Below are 18190 nucleotides of genomic sequence, written 5' to 3'. Positions count from 1 at the left end.
TTGTGACAGACCAGAAAGCACAAGGTCATCAAGAGAAACTTCTCACAGTCGTAGACATGATGAAAGATCCTCACGAAGCTCCACGCCCCATAGTCCTGGATGTCAGCAAGATTTTTCACAAGAGAATTCTCCGTTTACAACAAATGAAGACTATGAAGGTACTGTATAGGCTGATGTTTTTGTCAGATGGTAACATTTTGTAAATAAGTATAATTGCCACCAAACCATATTTATTTTGCCTTAAAAGTTTCTATATGTAAAAATGTAATTAAAGATACTTAGTGATAAGCATAATTAATTAATCAAAATTGGTATATCTTCTATTTGCTGTGTTAATTTGGATGTATGATGTGGATAGTCTATTTCACATTGTAAGCATAAACCATCCAACCAGTGGCCACAACCTGTCAGCAGAAAAATGTCAGATGCATATCCTCTCAAAAAGAGTATAGTAAATTCAAATTTAAATAAAATCATTTTATTACTAATAGTTGACAACTGGTCCCAAATTTGCACAGCCTTCTGGTACATTTCTACTGTAACTCTGCAGCTAGATCTTTGCTGGGAATTTCTGGGAGGCCTTTTCTGCGACGGAACCTTCAACTGCCCCAAATGAGGGTGCGTGGTAGGGACTCTGCATTGGGAATTCCAACTCTTCCAATCTCAATTGGACCCCATATAAATTTGGAGGCCATACAGTATGCCCATTAAGATGAGAACTACCAACCTCCACAATGGGGCCCCATCAGAGGCTCCAGATCAGGAATGCTGCCCGGACCCCCAAACAGCTGGATGGACAGGTCGTCATTTAAGGAGTGCTTCATTTTAAGAATAAAATTAATGCCACAATAGTTAGGCTTTCTTTCTGTATAATTCTGCATTTGTTACATACGCAGAGTCTGACCAGAAGTACTGAGGAGAAGGTGTTACGCTTCAGTCAGTGATAGCACTCCCGACTGATTCAGAATGTCACATATTTAAGTGCCACATCAGGTCTTGAGCACATAATCTATGCTGACAGTTTAGCAGAGTAGAAACATAGAAAATAGGTGCAGGAGTAGGCCATTCGGCCTTCGAATCTGCACCACCATTCAATAAGATCTGGCTAATCATTCACCTCAGTACCCCTTTCCTGCTTTCTCTCCATACCCCTTGATCCCTTTAGCCGTAAGGGCCATATCTAACTCCCTCCTGAATATATCCAATGAACTGGCATCAGCAACTCTCTGCGGTAGAGAATTCCACAGGTTAACAACTCTCTGAGTGAAGAAGTTTCTCCTCATCTCAGTCCTAAATGGCCTACCCCTTATCCTAAGACTGTGTCCCCTGGTTCTGGACTTCCCCAACATCGGGAACATTCTTCCTGCATCTAAACTGTCCAGTCACAAATTTTATATGTTTCTATGGGATCCCCTCTCATCCTTCTAAACTCCAGTGAATACAGGCCCAGTCGATCCAGTCTCTCCTCATATGTCAGTCCTGCCATCCCGGGAATCAGTCTGGTGAACCTTTGCTGCAAGAATGTCCTTCCTCAGATGAGGAGACCAAAACTGAACACAATATTTCAGGCAAGGCTTCACCAAGGCCCTGTACAACTGTAGTAAGACCTCCCTGCTCTTATACTCAAATCCCCTAGCTATGAAGGTCAACATGCCATTTGCCTTCTTCACCGCCTGCTGTACCTGCATGCCAACTTTCAATGACTGATGTACCATGACACCCAGGTCTCGTTGCACCTCCCCTTTTCCTAATCTGCTGCCATTCAGATAATATTCTGCCTTCGTGTTTTTGCCACCAAAGTGGATAACCTCACATTTATCTACATTATACTGCATCTACCATGCATTTGCCCACTCACCTTTCCTGTCCAATGCAGCCTGCAGCCTCTTAACATCCTCCTTACAGCTCACACCGCCACCCAGCTTAGTGTCATCTGCAAACTTGGAGATATTACACCCAATTCCTTCATCCAAATCATTGATGCATATTGTAAATAGCTGGGTTCCCAGCACTGAGCCCTAAGGCACCCCACGAGTCACTGCCTGCCATTCTGAAAAGGACCTGTTAATCCCGACTCTCTGCTTCCTGACTGCAAACCAGTTCTCTATCCACGTCAGTACATTACCCCCAATACCATGTGCTTTGATTTTGCACACCAATCTCTTGTGTGGGACCTTGTCAAAAGCCTTTTCAAAGTCCAAATATACCACATCCACTGGTTCTCCCTTGTCCACTCTACTAGTTACATCCTCAAAAAATTCTAAAAGATTTGTCAAGCATGATTTCCCTTTCATAAATACATGCAGACTTGGACCTATCCGATCATGTCACTGCTTTCCAAATGCGCTGCTATTTCATCTTTAATAATGGATTCCAATATTTTCCCCACTACTGATGTCAGGCTAACTGATGTATAATTACCCCTTTTCTCTCTCCTTTTTTAAAAAGTGGTGTTACATTAGCTACCCTCCAGTCCATAGGAACTATCCATAGGAGTCGATAGACTGTTGGAAACTGATAACCAATGCATCCACTATTTCTCGGGCCACTTCCTTAAGTACTGTGGGATGCAGACAATCAGGCCCCGGGGATTTATCGGCCTTCAATCCCATCAATTTCCCCAACACAATTTCCTGCCTAATAAGGATTTCCTTCAGTTCCTCCTTCTCACTTCGTCCTTGGTCCCCTAGTATTTCCGGAAGCTTATTTGTGTCTTCCTTCGTGAAGACAGAACCAAAGTATTTGTTCAACTGGTCTGCCATATCTTTGTTCCCCATTATAAATTCACCTGAATCTGACTGCAAAGGACCTACGTTTGTCTTCACTAATCTTTTTCTTTTCACAAATCTACAGAAGCTTTTGCAGTCAGTTTTTATGTTCCCAGCAAGCTTCCTATCATACTCTATTTTCCCCCTCCTAATTAAACCCTTTGTCCTCCTCTGCTGGATTCTAAATTTTTCCCAGTCCTCAGGTTTGCTGCTATTTCTGTCCAATTTATATGCCTCTTCCTTGGATTTAACACTATCTCTAATTTCCCTTGTTAGCCACGGTTGAGCCACCTTCCCCGTTTTATTTTTACTCCAGACAGGGATGTACAATTGTTGAAGTTCATCCATTTGATGTACTGAACGAGTGCTGCACTGTTGGAGGTGCTGTCATTCAAATGAGATGTTAAACCGAGATCTGATCTTTTCTCTGAGGTGAACGAAAAGATTCTTATTTGAAGAAGAGCAGCAAATTCTCCCAGTGCCTTGAACAACATTTATTTGTTACCCATCATCTTCCATACAAGTAGACATAGGTCTTCTTGGCTTGCCTGTGATAGTATTACAGCCACCTTTCATGTATGCTCCTCGAAGATGCACAAGGATATCCTGTAATAGTTACCTGATCTTTTTTTTAACAATCCGTGTGTTTCTCTCTGACCCTTTGTTTCACTCTCTTCAATTTAATAATTTCATTATGTGACCTCTGCTGGTGTCCAGCTCGTGCCATCTGGCCTCAATTACAGTAATCAGTGCCTCCACTTCACCCTGTAATTCTTGGTTCTTGAGCTGCATTGCATATTGTATTGCAGCTCCGATTTTTCCACTAAGAATTAAAGTTCTCACACACAACTGGCTCTTTAAAAGTGGATAAATGTAGACCGGGAGCTGTACTGGGCATGCGTGCCCATAGCGGTCATGTCAAAAACCTCCCTTTTTTTTGCGCATGTGCAGAAGGAGGCTGTCATTTACTCTACATGCCTACTGTTTGTACTATCACAAGGTGTGCCCCCTGAGGGCACAGTAGTGGGAGACTTGTAGGTTACCTGTACAGGTGTGCCTGGCCTAGTATAAGAAGCAGGCCACCAGGTGTGATCCTCACTCTGGAGTTAACAAATAAAGGACCACGGTCACTATAGTTCAAGTGCAGCACATTGCCTCATGGAGTCATTATTAGACCATCCAAGACACAACAATTGGCGACAAGATTACAGACTTTCACGTGAAAATGACAACCTTTGGTACGTTGTAGCAGTTCGCCGATGGTGATGATTGGGACGCCTTCGTGGAGAAGCTCGAACATTTCTTCACAGCAAACGACCTGGCAGGAGACGATCCAGCCACACTGGTTGATAAGCGCAGAGCTATCCTGCTAACCAGTTGTGGGCCCACTGTCTATCGCCTCATCAGGGACTTTCTGGCACCAGCGAAGACAACAACCAAGACGTACGAGGAGCTCGTAACACTGATCCATGAGCAACTCAAGCCCAAGGAGAGCATCCTCACAGCTGGACACCGGTTCTACACCCACCAACGGCCTGAAGGCCAGGAAATCGCGAAATAGGCTGCAGACTCAGGAGGCTGGTGGCACCGTGTGATTTCGGCGACCACCTCAACGAAGCGCTGCGGGACATTTTTGTCATTGGAATCGGCCATGAGGGCCTTCTTCATAAGCTACTGTCGGCGGACACCACAGTCGTACTGCAGAAGGCCATCTCTCTGAGCCAGGCATTCATGACCTCAACCTGCGGTTCTAGGCAAATGACTCACTCTCAGGACTCAAACCCGGCAGGTTTTGTGCACAGTGTGGACTGTAGAACGTGAACCATCTCAGCCTCCCAGTCCCTTAACTCAGAGTCCGCTGATGGGGGGCTAATCGAGTAGCTCCATGCTGGCATTGTGGAGGGAATCACAGGGCTCACCAGTGCCACTTTAAAGACTATGTATGCAAGGGCTGCTGCACAAAGGGCCACCTCCAGTAAATGTGTAAGAAAAATATGACTCACTGTCGATGAAGAGTCTGCAAATGGTCATGAATCCAGCGCGGATTATGAAACGATAAGCAGAGAGGCAGCTCAGCCCCACGATGAGGTATATAGCATGTTTACCTGCACCACCGAGTGTTCCCCGTTGAGGATGGAAGTCGAGATAGATGGCGTTCCAATTTTCATGGAATTGGACACGGGGGCGAGCCAGTCAGTAATGAATCAAGAAGCCTTTGAGAGACTATGGGACAATCAAGCTGAACGACCAAGTTGGCCCCGTTTCAGGCAAAGCTGCGCACCTACACCGATGAACTTATCCCAGTCTTTTGTAGTTCGAATGTAAAGATACTCCATGATGGCGCGGTGCACAGGTTACCTCTGTGGATTGTTGCAGGTGATGGACCAACGCTACTCCGAAGAAGGTGGATGGAGAAGATCCATTGGAAGTGGGAAGACTTCACCCCTCCAGCGATCGACGTCCTCCGCATTCGGAGGCACAGCAAGCCCTCACTTGAGGGGGGACCCGACACCAGAAAGCAGACCAGCACAGCACCCGAGGCACAGAACGCTCAGCACTACTGCGTGGAAATCCAGCTGAGACGACCCGAACGCACCTTTCAGGCTCCGGTGGCAGGACTCCAGAGAAAGAAAATCGGATCCAAAGGCGACTTTCCAGCTTCGGTGGCAGAACATGGGGAGAAGAGTGATAGGTCCTTACGATACAGTATAAATGCACACGAGGCCCATGCTTGAGAGGTCAGTCTGTGACCTATTCTTTATTCCTTAGCACTCAAGTGATGAAGGTGGGTGGAGCTTCCCCTTTTGTATCTGAAGGTCCAGGTTAGGAGTGTCTCCCACCTAGTGATCATTGTTCTTACAGTGTACAACTTAGGTCAGATTATACATGGGTTACAATGCTGGTTGAATACATGACATCACCTCCCCCACAAAGTCTTATTGGGATCACGGGTTGAGTTTCTCTGGTGGTTTACGTTCTCTTGTAGAGCACCTGAGTTGGGGCTCCGGTTGTTGGGCGCTGGCCTGAGTGCCTGCTGTTTGCGGTGCCTCAGGCCTGTCCGGACTGCCCACAGTGATTGGGCTCTCCTCCCTTTGGTTCCGGTGTTCGGTCACCTGTGGTGGAGTGAACTCTACGTCGTGTTCTTCCTCTGCTTCTTCGATAGGATTGCTGAACCTCCTTTTTGTTTGATCCACGTGTTTGCGGCAGATTTTCCATTGGTAAGTTTAACTACCAGAATCCTATTTCCCTCTTTGGCAATCACAGTGCCTGCGAGCCATTTGGGCCCTGCAGCATAGTTGAGGACAAAAACAGGATCATTTTCATCAATACATCGCGCCCTCGCATTCCTGTCATGGTAGTCATATTGTGGCTGGCGCCTGCTCTCGACAATTTCTTTCATGGTGGGGTGTATAAGGAATAACCGGGTTTTGAGCGTCCTTTTCATTAGCAGCTCTGCGGGTGGAACCCATGTGAGCAAGTGTTGTCGGGATCGATATGCCAACAGGAGGCGTGATAAGCGTCTTTGTAGGGAACCCCCTTGGATTCTGAGCATCCCCTGTTTGATTATCTGCGCTGCTCGTTCTGCCTGGCCGTTTGAGGCCGGCTTGAACGGTGCCATTCTGACATGGTTAATTCCATTGCCTGCCATGAAGTCCTGGAATTCAGTGCTTGTGAAGCACGGGCCATTGTCGCCTACCAAGACGTCCGGTAGACCGTGGGCGGCGGACATTGCCCGTAGACTTTCTACGGTGGCAGAGGATGTGCTTGAATTTAAAATGTCACACTCGGTCCATTTGGAGTACGCGTCTACGACAACCAAAAACATTTTTCCCATGAAAGGACCTGCGTCGTCCACATGGATGCGTGACCATAAGAACATAAGAACATAAGAATTAGGAACAGGAGTAGGCCATCTAGCCCCTCGAGCCTGCTCCGCCATTCAATAAGATCATGGCTGATCTGGTCGTGGACTCAGCACAACTTACCCACCCTCTCCCGATAATCCTTAATTCCCTTATTGCTTAAAAATCTATCTATCTTTGACTTGAAAACATTCAATGAGCCAGCCTCAACTGCTTCCTTGGGCAGAGAATTTAAAGATTCACAACCCTCTGGGAGAAGAAATTCTTTCTCAACTCGGTTTTAAATTGGCTCCTCCGTATTTTGAGGCTGTGCCCCCTAGATCTAGTCTCCCCCACCAATGGAAACAACCTCTCTGCCTCTATCTTGTCTATCCCTTTCATGATTTTAAATGTTTCTATAAGATCACCCCTCATCCTTCTGAACTCCAAGGAGTAAAGACCCAGTCTACTCAATCTATCATCATAAGGTAACCCCCTCATTTCTCGAATCAGCCTAGTGAATCATCTCTGTACCCCTTCCAAAGCTAGTATATCCTTCCTTAAGTAAGGTGACCAAAACTGCACGCAGTACTCCACTCCAGGTGTGGCCTTACCAATACCTTATACAGTTGCAGCAACACCTTCCTGCTTTTGTACTCCATCCCTTTCGCAATGAAGGCCAACATTCCATTTGCCTTCCTGATTACCTGCTGCACCTGCAAATTAACCTTTTGGGATTCCCAGGCCGCCTGCAATTTCTGCGGTCTGGAGGAGTCAGTGTTCCATGTTTTTATTGAGTGCACGAGGTTGCAGCCCCTGTTTCATTATCTAAAGGGGCTGCTCCTGAAATTCTGGCTGCACTTCAGTCCCACTCTCCTGATCTTTGGGCACCCTGTGCGGAGGGGAGCGGGTAGGTCCGAAGGCCTCCTCGTAGGACTGCTCCTGGGCACGGCCAAGGGTGCCATCAGCTGGTCCAGGCAGCGGGCGGTCGAGGGGGTCGTTCAACCTGACTGCCTGCCTCTCTTCCGCTCTTACATCCGGTCCAGGGTGTCCTTGGAGATGGAGCACGCGGTGTCCACCGGTACGCTCGCGGCCTTCCGCGAGAGGTGGGCACCGGAGGGACTGGAGTGCATCATCACGCCCGGCAACCAAATTTTAATTTGATTTTACGTTTTAAATTTTAATTTGTTTTAATTGCCGGTGCTTTTAGTGTCCCCCTCCCCTTTTATAGGGGGCACTGGAAAAAGGAAAATTTGATTTTAGTGCCCAAAAAAAAAAAAAGAGAAACACAAAAAAAAAACACAATAAAGAAAAAAATGGGCCTTGTAAATATCTGGTGTGTCATCCAGGTCGGGTGGCAGCATTTAATGGTTATGTGTTACAGGTAAGAGTTTCATGCACAACTCCCAGGCCGCCTGCAATTTCTGCGGTCTGGAGGAGTCCGTGTTCCATGTTTTTATTGAGTGCACGAGGTTGCAGCCCCTGTTTCATTATCTAAAGGGGCTGCTCCTGAAATTCTGGCTGCACTTCAGTCCCACTCTCCTGATCTTTGGGCACCCTGTGCGGAGGGGAGCGGGTAGGTCCGAGGGCCTCCTCGTAGGACTGCTCCTGGGCACGGCCAAGGGTGCCATCAGCCGGTCCAGACAGCGGGCGGTCGAGGGGGTCGTTCAACCTGACTGCCTGCCTCTCTTCCGCTCTTACATCCGGTCCAGGGTGTCCTTGGAGATGGAGCACGCGGTGTCCACCGGTACGCTCGCGGCCTTCCGCGAGAGGTGGGCACCGGAGGGACTGGAGTGCATCATCACGCCCGGCAACCAAATTTTAATTTGATTTTATGTTTTAAAGTTTAATTTGTTTTAATTGCCAGTGCTTTTAGTGTCCCCCTCCCCTTTTATAGGGGGCACTGGAGGAGAAAAAAAAAATTTGATTTTAGTGCCCAAAAAAAAGCAAAAAAAAAGAGAAACACAAAAAAAAACCACAAAAAAGAAAAAATGGGCCTTGTAAATATCTGGTGTGTCATCCAGGTCGGGTGGCACCATTTAATGTTTATGTGTTACAGGTAAACTCTAAAAGAGTTTCATGCACAACTCCCAGGCCGCCTGCAATTTCTGCGGTCTGGAGGAATCCGTGTTCCATGTTTTTATTGAGTGCACGAGGTTGCAGCCCCTGTTTCATTATCTAAAGGGGTTGCTCCTGAAATTCTGGCTGCACTTCAGTCCCACTCTCCTGATCTTTGGGCACCCTGTGCAGAGGGGAGCGGGTAGGTCCGAGGGCCTCCTCGTAGGACTGCTCCTGGGCACGGCCAAGGGTGCCATCAGCCGGTCCAGACAGCGGGCGGTCGAGGGGGTCGTTCAACCTGACTGCCTGCCTCTCTTCCGCTCTTACATCCGGTCCAGGGTGTCCTTGGAGATGGAGCACGCGGTGTCCACCGGTACGCTCGCGGCCTTCCGCGAGAGGTGGGCACCGGAGGGACTGGAGTGCATCATCACGCCCGGCAACCAAATTTTAATTTGATTTTACATTTTAAAGTTTAAATTGTTTTAATTGCCGGTGCTTTTAGTGTCCCCCTCCCCTTTTAAAGGGGGCACTGGAAAAAATGTGATTTTAGCGACCAAAAAAAAACCAAAAAAAGAGAAAAAAAGGGGCCTCGTAAATGTCTGCTGTGTCATCCAGGGCGGGTGGCACGGTTTAATGTTTTTTGTTTTGCAGATAAACTCCAAAAAGAGTTTCATGCACAAGGAAGTTGTGTGATGGTGGTGCACTGGTAAGCATGGTTGCCTTCCAAGCAGTTGACCTGGGTTCAATTCCCAGCCATTACATTTGTCAATTTCTACTTGAGGTTGAAATGAACTTCTGATGACTCTGGTTGCAAGCAGTTCTTACAGCAACATCTTAAGGATTTTTCCCCCAGATCGGGGGGCACGGTTTAATGTTTTTCTGTTAACTCCTAAGAGTTTCATGCACAAGGACCCCCAGGTCCCTCTGCACCACAGCATGTTGTAATTTCTCCCCATTCAAATAATATTCCCTTTTACTGTTTTTTTTCCCAAGGTGGATGACCTCACACTTTCCGACATTGTATTCCATCTGCCAAACCTTAGCCCATTCGCTTAACCTATCCAAATCTCCTTGTAGCCTCTCTGAGTCCTCTACACAACCCGCTTTCCCACTAATCTTAGTGTCATCTGCAAATTTTGTTGCACTACACTCTGTCCCCTCCTCTAGGTCATCTATGTATATTGTAAACAGTTGTGGTCCCAGCACTGATCCCTGTGGCACACCACTAACCACTGATTTCCAACCAGAAAAGGACCCATTTATCCCGACTCTCTGCTTTCTGTTCGCCAGCCAATTCTTTATCCATGCTAATACATTTCCTCTGACTCCGTGTACCTTTATCTTCTGCAGTAACCTTTTGTGTGGCACCTTATCGAATGCCTTTTGGAAATCTAAATACACCACATCCATCGGTACACCTCTATCCACCATGCTCGTTATATCCTCAAAGAATTCCAGTAAGTTAGTTAAACATGATTTCCCTTTCATGAATCCATGCTGCGTCTGCTTGATTGCACTATTCCTATCCAGATGTCCCGCTATTTCTTCCTTAATGATAGTTTCAAGCATTTTCCCCACTACAGATGTTAAACTAACCGGCCTATAGTTACCTGCCTTTTGCCTGCCCCCTTTTTTAAACAGAGGCGTTACATTAGCTGCTTTCCAATCCGCTGGTACCTCCCCAGAGTCCAGAGAATTTTGGTAGATTATAACAAATGCATCTGCTATAACTTCCACCATCTCTTTTAATACCCTGGGATGCATTTCATCAGGACCAGGGGACTTGTCTACCTTCAATCCCATTAGTCTGTCCAGCACTACCTCCCTAGTGATAGTGATCATCTCAAGGTCCTCCCTTCCCACATTCCTATGACCAGCAATTTTTGGCATGGTTTTTGTGTCTTCCACTGTGAAGAAGGAAGCAAAATAATTGTTTAAGGTCTCAGCCATTTCCACATTTCCCATTATTAAATCCCCCTTTTCATCTTCTAAGGGACCAACATTTACTTTAGTCACTCGTTTCCGTTTTATATATCTGTAAAAGCTTTTACTATCTGTTTTTATGTTTTGCGCAAGTTTACCTTCGTAATCTATCTTCCCTTTCTTTATTGCTTTTTTAGTCATTCTTTGCTGTTGCTTAAAATCTTCCCAATCCTCTAGTTTCCTACTAACCTTGGCCACCTTATACGCATTGGTCTTTGATTTGATACTTTCCTTTATTTCCTTGGTTATCCACGGCTAGTTATCTCTTCGCTTGCCGCCCTTCTTTTTCACTGGAATATATTTTTGTTGCGCATTATGAAAGAGCTCCTTAAAAGTCCTCCACAGTTCCTCAATTGTGCCACCATTTAGTCCTTGTTTCCAGTCTACTTTAGCCAACTCTGCCCTCATCCCACTGTAGTCCCCTTTGTTTAAGCATAGTACGCTCATTTCTGACACAACTTCCTCGTCCTCAATCTGTATTACAAATTCAACCATATTGTGATCACTCATTCCAAGAGGATCTTTTACGAGGAGATCGTTTATTTTTCCTGTCTCGTTACACAGGACCAGATCCAAAATGGCTTGCTCCCTTGTAGGCTCTGTTACATACTGTTCTAAGAAACAATCCTGTATGCATTCTATGAATTCCTCCTCCAGGCTACCCCCTGCGATTTGATTTGACCAATCGATATGGCTTGGCAGGCCATGGCTAGGGGCTAAGGGGAGTTTCTCTGGGCGCATTGCCCAGCTGAGCACACATATTGCACCTGCGAACACAAAGTTCCAGATCTGCGTCTATCCCTGGCCACCAAACATGTGACCTGGCAATTGCCTTCATCATGACAATGCCCGGGTGCTCATTGTGGAGTTCTCTGATGAACATCTCTCTGCCCATCTGGGGCATGACTACTCAGTTTCCCCACAGTAGGCAATCGGCTTGAATCGAGAGTTCATCCCTGCGCCTGTGAAATGGTTTAAATTCCTCAGGGCATGCCCTGTACGTGGCTGCCCAGTCCCCATTCAGGACACATTTCTTGACTAGAGACAATAGCGAGTCTCTATTTGTCCAGACTTTAATCTGACGGGCTGTCACTGGTGAGCCTTCGCTTCCAAAAGCTTCAACAGCCATGACCATCTCAGCAGCATGCTCGGTAGCCCCCTCAGTGGTGGCTAGTGGGAGCCTGCTGAGTGCATCGCCGCAGTTTTCGGTGCCCGGTCTGTGCCGAATTGTATAGTCATAGGCTGATAACGTGAGTGCCCACCTCTGTATGCGGGCCGATGCGTTTGCATTTATGGTCTTGTTGTCGGCCAAAATGGACGTTAGGGGCTTGTGATCTGTCTCCAGCTCAAATTTCCTGCCAAACAGGTACTGGTCCGTTTTCTTTACCGCATATACACATGCACCCGACACCATAGGATGACGCATCACACGTTAACACAAGTTTCTTACATGAGTCGTATAGTGTTAACGGAGTGTTGGAACATAACAAATTATGTGCTCGATTAAAAGCCCTTTCCTGGCTGTCCCCCCAGATCCATTCGCGACCTTTGCGTAGGAGCACGTGTAGCGGCTCTAGCAGCGTGCTCAATTTGGGAAGTTTCCAAAATAGTTCAGGAGTCCCAGAAACGACCGCAGCTCCGTCGTGTTATGGGGTCTGCATGCTCTCTGGATCACTTCCGTCTTGGACGCAGTAGGGCTGATCCTGTCCGCTGCTACCTTCATCCCCAGGAATTGTACCTCTGGAGCTAGGAAGACGCAGTTTGCCTTTTTCAGTCGCAGCCCTACCCGGTCCAGTCTGCGTAGCACCTCCTCCAGGTTGTGGAGGTGTTCTTCAGTATCGTAACCCGTGATGAGGATGTCATCCTGAAAAACCACCGTCCCTGGAATCGACTTGAGGAGGCTTTCCATCTTTCGTTGGCAGATCGCGGCGACCGAGCGAATCCCGAACGGACATCTGTTGTACTCAAACAACCCCTTGTGTGTTGTGATGGTGGTCAGCTTCTTCGACTCACTCACTAGCTCCTGCGTCATGTAAGCTGAGGTCAGGTCCAATTTTGAAAAAAGTTTGCCACCGGATAGCGTCGCAAAGAGGTCCTCCGCTCTCGGTAGCGGATACTGGTCTTGGAGTGACACCCGATTGATGGTGGCCTTGTAATCACCACATATCCTGACCGACCCATCCGCCTTGAGCACCGGCACGATCGGGCTCGCCCAGTCACTGAATTCAACTGGCGAGATGATGCCTTCCCTCAGCAGGCAGTCCAATTCGCCTTCTATCTTTTCCCGCAACACGTACGGCACCGCTCTGGCCTTGTGGTTTACTGGCCTGGCGTCGTGGTTTATGTGAATCACTACCTTGGCCCCCATGAAAGTGCCGATGCCATGTTGAAATAATGAGTCAAATTTGTCCAGGATCTGTGAGCATGATACGCGGTCCACAGAGGAAATTGCATTGACATCGCCCCATTTCCAGTCCATGACAGCAAGCCAACTCTTCCCCAGTAGTGCGGGACCGTCCCCCGGGACAACCCAGAGTGGCAACCTGTTTTCCGAATCTTTGTGGGTCACGACTACCGTGGCGCTGCCTATCACCGGAATGATCTGCTTTGTGTAAGTCCGTAGCTGTGAGTCAATCGGCAATAATTTTGGCCTCCTGGTCTTGGACGGCCACAATTTTTCGAACTGTTTGATACCCATCAGGGACTGCCTGGCGCCTGTGTCTAGCTCCATTGATACTGGGATGCCATTGAGGAGCACTTTCATCATTATCGGTGGCGTCTTGGTGTATGAACTGTATACGTGCTCCACATGAACTCGCTGAACTTCAGCTACCAGCGATTTCCCCCAGTGTTCATTTCTGCAATTTCTGCAGGTATTTTGCTCATCTCTGCAAACTCCGGCTGAGTGTGTGCCTCCACGCCTCCAACATGAGCTGCTGTTGGAAACAAAAGGTCCCTTGCCAGTCGATCGTCGCTGTCTGCCCCTGTGACTGTACTTGAATGCGCCATTAATAGGTGTTGATGGCCCCATTACTGGCCGCATTGTCTCTTGCAATGGTGTGAATCGCCGTTCAACTTGCCATTGTCTCTGTTGAACTCCCCCTCTGGGTTCGACTACATGTTGGGGCATGCCCGATTGCCCTTGTCTGCCTGGAGAACTGTGTGCTGCTTTAACAATGTTGAATCTCTGTCCCAACCATTCCTTAACACAGTATCTCTCATCTGTTCTGCTAGTGGCCATGCTCGCATGGTTTAAATCCCAGTTTCTCATTGCCATTGATAGGTCCTTACTATACAGTATAAATGCACACGAGGCCCATGCTTGAGAGAAGGTCAGTTTGTGACCTATCCTTTATTCCTTAACACTCAAGTGATGAAGGTGGGTGGAGCTTCCCCTTTTGTACCTGATGGTCCAGGTTAGGAGTGTCTCCCACCTAGTGGTCATTGTTCTCACAGTGTACAACTTAGGTCAGATTATACATGGGTTACAATGCTGGTTGAATACATGACAAAGAGGATCACCGTAGTCGACATCGTGGATCGAGGAAAGATGGCGCCCAAACAATGAGGTGATGCGCTGAAGAAAAAGATGGCCGCGGCCAGACCACGAGGTGCAGCGCTGATGGAGCAACACGTGGCACCAAACGGAGAAGAGGATTGGGGTAAAGAAAGCAAGGCTCTCTTAATGGAGGCCTGCAACCCACTACAATTAAAGGGACAGTTCCACACACTGAAGCAAAGTAATAGCAACAGTAAGTTAGAGACAAAATGTGTAACTGATGATCAGAATTGTGTACATGCAACCAGCGAGGAAAAGTCGCACGATCGCGATCGGAGCTACAGAGTATTCACCATAAGTAATGAAAAGTTGTGCGATGTAGGATTTCAACTGTACGCAGTCCATGCAGTGGGCAGACACCCATCGGGAGCACACAGGTCCAGCGAGCTACCCAATGCTGTAGTCTTTGTCCCCGGGACTAGAGTTATGCACCATGGAATGTGGCCACAAGCAGCCAATGCACACTAGCTGCAGAGCAAGTGATCTCAGGAGGGAAACGGCACTCGTATCGATACCCTGCCCCTGATCAGCTCCACCTTTCAGGCACCCGATGGCACCAACCGCCACGAGCCCGGAAGAGCAAACTGTGCTAAGGCACAGCCCCCTGACCCCATCGCCACCAAGGCCATACCTGGAAACGAAGTGTCATTCGCGACAGTCCTCCCAAAGGGGACCGAGACCAGCCAGGATCCCAAACCAAACAACGCCCAGGCTAGCGAGTCAGCTGTTCCCTGTGCACTGCTAGACGACAGCCCCTCAAGGAGCAGCAGTGACCCAGGGCGCAAGAAGGGACAGGGAGGTCACAGGCATCTGTGAACCTGCCTGATGCTAGGAACTACGGCAACAGCCCCAAGAGCAGGCAACTTGAGCCAACTGGGTTCCCACTGCCAGCACTGGGCACCGCGCCGCCACCAGACTGCCTGGACTCCATCCAGCAGTTCTGAACTAGTTTGTCCTTACACACCAGTCACCGACCCTCAGTACGCATCGATAATGTATCTCACCAGTCTTAACATACTGGTCTCACAATTGAAGCACAAATGAATGCAAACGGTTTTCCTGAGCTTGAATGTATATGAACGCACTGAGCCTCCGGCATAACCTATATGTGGGAGGGGGAGAATGGAGTGGTCAGGGACACACACAGACAGCAACCACCAGCACTCTACCGCACCAACCACTCACCCAAGATTGAAATGACCCGCCAAGGGTCAACCAGATAGAGTTAAGCCCAGAGCACAGTCAATGCAGAGACGATTTGCACTTAAGGCTTGGGGGAGAGTGATGTCATGTATCCTACATGGCTACTGTTTGTACTATCACAAGGTGTACCACCTGAGGGCACAGCAGTGGGAGGCTTGTAGGTTACCTGTACAGGTGTGCCTGACCGTGTATAAAAGACAGGCCACCAGGTGTGATCATCACTCTGGAGTTAACAAATAAAGGACTAAGGTCACTACAGTTCAAGTGCAACACATTGCCTCGTGAAGTCATTATTAGAGCATCCAAGGACACACGGGGGGCATCGTTTTTTCGACACATACGATAGGCTCCACACCCCCAAAGCTAAAGGATAGGCTGTGTGGCGCCAATTTAAAAAAATAGAACGGGTAAACTTGCTAGTTTTGTTTTGGCATAGCCGGGGCCAAAAAAATGAGTGTAACTCTTACAATACACAAAAAAAATGGCATTGGGGAAAATTGAGCCCATAGTCTCCAGTATTATTACCTTTTTAGCACAACAGTTCTATGTTCCAGGGCTAGTTTTCACATTCGAAGGTATTAACTCTATTCTTTATCAGTACACTAACTCCATGGGGATGAAATTGGCTTCCTTTGCCTCCCGTTAGCACCTCCGGGAGGGATAACATGGTACTACCGGCTCTGCGACCAGGCACGGCGAGAGTACTGATGCCCGCGAACTTGCCTTGCATTTAGCGATGGTGGTAAACCCTAATGCCACGATCCGCTGTGCTTTGGAGATCGTGACGTCATCCGGTGCACAGTGCTCCGGTACTGCACCAGATGCATAATTCGGTTCCGCCTCCTGCAGCTGCAGGAGGCGTTGTATGGTAGGCCGGCCGCTGGGGAGCAGCATTTAAAGGGAGCGCCAGTGAGGTACATGAAAAATCTTGCAGAACCCTCTGTGCATTTTATTTCCCTTTTCTTCGACCGCGATTGCTCAGCCCTGCACTCTGTTCGAGTGCTTGTGGCTAATCGTCGTGGATGGCGGCTGCTGTCGGTGAGCAGGGGTGTTGATTTATTGTCGAGCCTCCAGCAATGGTCCTTCCCTTTAAGGGAGGGAAGGAACCTCGGATCCCGGCAGCGCTGCACTGGACATTGTGCAACGCTCTGCCGCTACCACCCCTCTTGCCTGGTTTAGCGCTCCAAGGGAAGTGGTAGCGCTTGATTTAGCGCTCCACTTCCTTCCCGGAGCATTAAACCCAAAGTTCGCATCGGCTTCACTTGCACAGCGCCCGGCGATATTTTTGAACTCCTGTGAAAGTTATCGCCCCGAACGGGGCGCTGCACAATCTAAACTAGCGACTTGATGTTTCATTAGTACATCAATTCTATATATTCTTTTTCAGTTTCTAAAGTATCCGCTCTAAATTTCTTTCTTATCCTGTAGGGTACTTTCACGATAAGAATACCCCCAGTATGAACCAATAATGTATTTTTGAGCATTACAGATAAGAAAGATCTCAGATAAAATCCCTGGGAACATCTCAGTTTTACGTCTAATCCAAAAGACGGTTTAGTAATTACTTGTACCATATCATGCAGCACAAGTGTCGAAACCTTTCTTTGAACAATTTCATGTAATGTAGAATAGAATTCTAACAGCATTAATAATATTAATGAAAACTGTGGCATTTTTTGGAAAAAAGCTGTTAGTATATTTTATCTAAGTCAAGCATACTGTGCATTATTTTGAATTGTACAGAATTTGGTAACATATACTAATTGCATGACAAAAACTTAATGATATATTTTTCTATTTTTTAGACTGTTACCAATCTGAGAGTCCATTATTATCACATCCAGTACACTAGGACAAATTAAACAAGAGAAGGTACTATGAGCAATGTATGTTAAGTATTCACCTTTAACAACCATTTATTACTTGCCACACTGAAAAACTAATAACATGAAAAAATTGTTTTCTTGAATTGCAGTTTCATCATCAGGATTTCTTAAAACTTACAGCCACAAGACATGACATCGATAAAGCAAATGAATCATTGTTGCCTGCTGATCTGATACAGTTACATCACATGTAGCATTTCACTTGCTTAAATAAACATCATTATGGCAAAGTGAATAATACATGGATAGCCTTTTAGTTAAATGCAAACATAATTTGGAAAGAGGTTATGAGTAGGAATCTTGGAGGCCTACATACTAACAAATTTCACATGGTGTTTATCACAAGTTGAGACACTAAATAGGATAAATGCAATCAGAAAGTAGGCCTTCACTCATTTAATATATGACACGGATTTCCAGCTGTGGATTCAACCGGTGTATTTTAATACGTTAAGGAGAACCCAAGAGGTAATTTAAACTTGTGTATAATTTCCTGATATTCCTGCCTGCATATCACTGATTCATATTCATATTACAAAGTTTCCAGGCTTGCCAGATGCACAGCTGAATATTGGCCCGGAATTTGCAGCCAGCAGCAAAGCGAAGACACTCCACACAGGGATCTCGCAATCCGTGTCGAGAGCTTTGAGTTTTCTGACCTTGAATTCAATTCAACGGAAGTTAATAGGGATTCCATTTTGTGAATTGTTGTGACATCAACAGGCTGTCTAAGCAGCTAATCAAAAGGCAGAATTCTCACAGACAGCAAACAAGGAATGGGTAAGCCCTAAATATTCTAAGGGGGAGAAATTCCCCAGCGCCTCGATTGGGGGCAGTAACCGACTCGGGGCTGGACTGCCTTCACCCGGCGCAGAAGTTCTGCTCCGACCG

At 47.1% G+C, this 18190-nt stretch overlaps 2 long non-coding RNA genes and 1 other non-coding gene across 3 annotated transcripts in view; 2 read left to right on the top strand and 1 right to left on the bottom strand.

The window, feature by feature from the left end:
• Positions 1-18190, bottom strand: part of LOC139248775 (uncharacterized) — a 170970-nt gene that overhangs the window by 143765 nt on the left and 9015 nt on the right. The window lies entirely within an intron of this gene.
• On the top strand, positions 73-18069 carry LOC139248774 (uncharacterized). The gene is made up of 3 exons (XR_011591068.1): positions 73-158; positions 17219-17285; positions 17389-18069. It is a non-coding gene; the product is annotated as an uncharacterized lncRNA (long non-coding RNA).
• Positions 9358-9429, top strand: trnag-ucc (transfer RNA glycine (anticodon UCC)). Its single transcript has one exon. It is a non-coding gene; the product is annotated as a tRNA-Gly (tRNA).

Source organism: Pristiophorus japonicus, unplaced genomic scaffold (genome assembly GCF_044704955.1).
Source record: "Pristiophorus japonicus isolate sPriJap1 unplaced genomic scaffold, sPriJap1.hap1 HAP1_SCAFFOLD_294, whole genome shotgun sequence".
Taxonomy (NCBI): domain Eukaryota; kingdom Metazoa; phylum Chordata; class Chondrichthyes; family Pristiophoridae; genus Pristiophorus; species Pristiophorus japonicus.
This window is presented reverse-complemented; position numbering and strand designations above follow the sequence as displayed.